A 5,297-nucleotide genomic window follows, 5' to 3' on the forward strand; every position below is an offset into this window, starting at 1 on the left:
TATATTATATTATATATTGTTATATTATATTATTATATATTATATTATTATAATATTATTATATTATATATTATAATATTATAATATTGTATATTATATTATTATAATATATTGTATTATATATTATATATTATTATATTATATTATGAAAATAATTACGAAAATTGGAAAAATTATTTCGATTCTTAATTACTCCTCACACTATTCCTGCATGGCTCAATATCGGATCGTAAGCTAATTTAAATACGAATTAATAACTAATTATGAAATTAACGAACGAAACCGCCCAAGCCTACTCTCCACACAATCTAAAGTAGGCACGTATTGCCTCAATCCAGATTGGGACCAGAAAGGGTATGGGGAGAAAGTTTAAACCTGTCTCCATATGACTTTTATCTACAGTGGTCCCTTCGTATCTGCTGAGTTTTGATTCCAGGACATTCAGTTCCTGTGCCGTGAATACAAAATCCATGGATGCTCACGTTCCCTTATATATAGTAAACTCTCAGTCAACTGGCACCCATGGGAATTAGTAGATATCAAGTAAATGTACTTTCTGGTTCCTTGAGAGATACCATTAAAAATAGGCCTAACTAATACAATACTCCATAAATTCCATATCAAAAACTCTGTATTGCCTTGATAGTCATATTGAAATACAGTAAATAAAAGCAAATAAAGAAAATTGAAGACAAACTTAATACGGTTTCCCTGTTTTATGTAAAGTATTATGTCTTAGATTTTTACTGTTTGAGAGTTCCGTTTTCTTGAATTCCAGTTAATTGATAGTCTACTGTACAATGGTGTAGTCAAGTTGCATCCCTTATATATGAGAGAGACTCTCTCCTGGGCACACAGAAAACTGGGCGACTTGGAAGGCGCTGAGCAGACTGTGCTCTGGCACCATGAGATACAGAGCCAACCTTAAGAAATGGGGCTACAAAGTGGAATCCACGACATGCGAGTCTGGAGAAGAGCAAACCACAGACCATTTGCTGTAATGCAACCTGAGCCCTGCTACATGCACAATGGAGGACCTTCTTGTAGTAACACCAGAGGTACTCCAAGTGGCCAGATACTGGTCAAAGGACATTTAATCAACTACCAAGCTTGCAAACTTTATGTTTTGTTTGTTTGTTTGTTTGTTTGTTATATTATTATAATATATTGTATTATATATTATATATTATTATACAACTGTTTGGTTTGCTCCTGACACGATAAATAAATAAATAAGTCCCTATATAAAGAGAAAAATCAAGATTTGCTTTTTGGAATTGAGTTTTAGGGACAATATTTTAAATCTATTATGCACAGATATCTGAATGAAATGAAATGAAATGAAAATGGTTTCAATAGAATTTAACAATATTTAGTCTTGCTTTACAGTCCCAACTGGGTACTACTTATTGCTATGTTGTAACTCCTAAACGTAGTCTACATAAACATAACTGGGTTCGAATTATTGCTATACTGTGACTACTAAACATAGTCTACATAAATCTCAAAAGGAGAATTTATTAATTATTTCTTTCGGTTATTTCTACCCCGCCCTTCTCACCCCGGAGGGGACTCAGGGCGGCTTACAAAGGCACAATTCGATGCCGGCATCAGCATAACAGTAGAATAAAAACAATATAGCAGCAATTAAACAATTAACAATCAATTTCTACATTGCAACAATAAAACCAATAAAACCGACTTCACCTAATTAACACTCAGCATTCGCCATCTCATAGTCCAAATTTAAATTCCACTTTGTCAGTCCTGTCAGTCCTAGTCATCTAATTGTCCTTATCTAGTTGTTAGATTGCCCGAAGGCCTGGTCCCACAACCACGGTTTTAATTTCCTCCTGAAGGAGAGGAGGGATGTTGATGACCTAATTTTCCCGGGGAGTGAGTTCCACAGGTGAGGGGCCACCACTGAGAAGATCCTGCTCCTCGTCCCCACCAACCTCACTTGTAATAGCAGTGGGGTCGAGAGCAGGGCCTCCCCAGATGATCTCAAACTCCGAGGTGGGGCGTAGAGGGAGATGCATTCGGACAGATACGCTGGACCGGAACCGTATAGGGTTTTGTAGGTCAAAACCAGCACCTTGAATTGTGTTCGGAACTGAATCGGCAGCCAGTGGAGCTGACACAACAGGGGGGTGGTGTGCTCCCTGTATGATGCTCCGGTGAGTAATCTGGCTGCCGCTCACTGGACCAGCTGAAGTTTCCGAACAGTCTTCAAGGGCAACCCCATGGAAAGTGTGTTGCAGTAATCTATTCGGGATGTAAGAAGAGCGTCGACCACTGTGGCCAGATTAGGCTTCCCAAGGTACGGGTGCAACTGGTGCACAAGTTTTAATTGTGCAAAAGCTCTCCTGGCCACCGCTGAGACCTGGGGTTCCAGGCTCAGCGACGAGTCCAGGATCACTCCCAAGAATAGTACAAATGTCAGATTTATATACATCACACAATTGTCAGGATTATATGGTAACACAACAACAAGTAATTAGAACCCAGTTGGGACTGTAAAGCAAGACTTAATAGTTGTGTTATGTATATAATCCTGACGGTTGTGTTATGTTTATGTAGACTACATTTAGGAGTTACAATATAGCAACAAGTAGTACCAGGTTGGGACTGTAAAGCAAGACTAAAAAATGTTCTTGAATTGTCAATTCCTATTGAAACCTTTTTCATTTCATTGAGAATATTTTAAAGCCACTGATGATTGAATAATTGAATATAGAATTCCTGGATATAGAGGGCCAACGGTATTTTCAAAAACATATAAGAATGTTTTTAAACCCAGGGGAGGAGGCATGCAGAGCTCATGAGAGAATAGTAGCAGAGCAAATGGGCGAGGACGAAGGCCTTCTTCTGACTCTATCACCATGTAGGCAAGGTGAGTGAGAAAGGGCGGAAAACTGGGAAGAAGAAAAAATAATGGAACAAGCCTGAGTCAGCAGCTCCTTTTGACATATTAGCCTTTCAGGATGAGTAGCACATTTGCTTTGCATGCACAAGATCTCACATTCAACCTTTACTATCTCTAATGGAATATGGTAATGTTGCATGAAATTGCAGAGAGATATTACTATCAGACAGTGTTGACAAGATTGGAAGAGATGGACAAATGCCTGGCTAAGGAGCTTGCTTTGCCCCAATGTCTCTTTCCCTGGCTGTAATTTCCTTGTTGGTTCTATCATGAAAACAAGGTTTAGTAAACTGCAATAACTTTGTTTTTGCGGGACATCCTGCAGCAGATTTTGCTTTAGATTTTAGATTAATCTAAACAAATTGAAATTGAATCCAGACAAGACAGAGGTACTATAAATCAGTGGTAAAGCCTAACAGCACATACAGCAGTGGTTCTCAACCTTCCTAATGCCACGACCCCTTAATACGCTTCCTCATGTTATGGTGACCCCCAACCATAAAATTAGTTTCATTGCTACTTCATAACTGTCATTTTGCTACTGTTATGAATAGTAATGTAAATATCTGATATGCAGGATGTATTTTCATACACTGGACCAAATTTGGCACAAAGACCCAATACACCCAAATTTAAATACCGGTGGGATTGGGGGAGGGTATTGATTTTGTCCTGTGGGAGTTGTAGTTGCTGGGATTTATAGTTAACCTACAATAAAAGAGCATTCTGAACTCCACTAATGATGGAATTGAATCAAACATGGTACACAGAACGCTCATGACCATACTGGAAGGGTTTGGTGTGCATTGACCTTGAGTTTTGGGAGTTGCAGTTCACCTACATCCAGAGAGCACAGTGGACTCAAACAATGATGGCTCTGGACCAAACTCTACACGAATACTAAATATGCCCAAATGTGAACACTAGTGGGGTTTGGGGAAAATAGACCTTGACATTTGGGAGTTGTAGTTGCTGGGATTTATAGTTCACCTACAATCAAAGAGCATTCTGAACCCTGCCAACTATTGAATTGGGCCAAACTTCCCACACAGAACCTCCATGACCAACAGAAAATACTGTGTTTTCTTGTAGTCTTTGGTGACCCCTCTGACACCCCCTTGTGACCCCTCTAGGGGTCCCGACCCCCCAAGTTGAGAAACATTGGCATAGAGTTACAGACTGTGCTAGATGAGGTTACACTCTCCCTGAAGACGCAGGTTCGCAGCTTGGGTGTGATCCTGGACTCATAGCTGAGCCTGGAACCCCAGGTCTCAGCGGTGACCAGGGGAGCATTTGCACAGTTAAAACCTGTGCACCAGCTGTGCCCGTACCTTGGGAAATTTGACTTGGTCATGGTAGTCCACGCTCTGGTTGCATCCTATAAAGACTACTGCAACACGCTCTACATGGGGTTGCCTTTGAAGACTGTTCGGAGGCTGCAAATGGGCCAGTGCGTGGCAGCCAGTTTGCTAAGAGGAGCGGCACTCAGGGAGCACACAACTCCTCTGCTGCACCAGCACCACTGGTTGCCAGTTTGCTTCTGGGCACAATTCAAAGTGCTGGCTTTAGCCTATAAAGCCCTAAATGGTTTCGGTCCAGCTTACCTATCTAAACATATCTCTCCTTATGAACCATCTAGAATGTTAAGATCTTCTGGGGAGGCCCTGCTCTTGATCCTGCCTTCCTCACAGATGCGTTTGGCAGGGCCTTCTCAGTGGTGGCCCCTCAACTGTGGAACGCCCTGCCTAGAGATATAAGATCAGCTCCTTCCTGCCTGCCTTTTCGAAGAAAGATGAAAACCTGACTTTTTGAGCAGGCTTTCCCAAATATGGCATAGTTATAAAAAAATCATGGAACCACTTGACAATGCAATTGAATAATGACTTGACATGGAGACGCTCACGATAATATTTTTAAGGCTTTGTACGGTTTTTTAAATATACTTTTATTGTATGCTAATGTTTTCAAAAGTATTTTATGATTGTTTAATTTGTTATAATTGTTGAGGCATCAAATTGTTGCCAATTGTGAACTGCTCTGAGTCGCCTCTGGGCTGAGAGGGGTGGTATATAAATGTGGTAAATAATAATAAATAATAATAATAAATATCTCATAGTGTCAACCAATTCAACATAGTTTGTGGCAATCACAAAAACTCAGTTTCTGTAATATAACAACTACTTTCAAGGTAAGTACCACACAATTAAACAGGAAATAAGACTGAAACCAGGAACAGAACTTTTTTCCAAATTTTGTGACATAGTGTTATGTGGCAGACAACTGCCTTCAAGTTGCGGAGAGTTTGTTGTGGTTAGTGGGCTTCCCATATAAGGTGGTGTTTTTCTTCTAGTCTACTTCCTGAACCAACGAG

The sequence above is a fragment of the Anolis sagrei genome, chromosome 2 (assembly GCF_037176765.1).
Source record: "Anolis sagrei isolate rAnoSag1 chromosome 2, rAnoSag1.mat, whole genome shotgun sequence".
Classification (NCBI taxonomy): Eukaryota; Metazoa; Chordata; class Lepidosauria; order Squamata; family Dactyloidae; genus Anolis; species Anolis sagrei.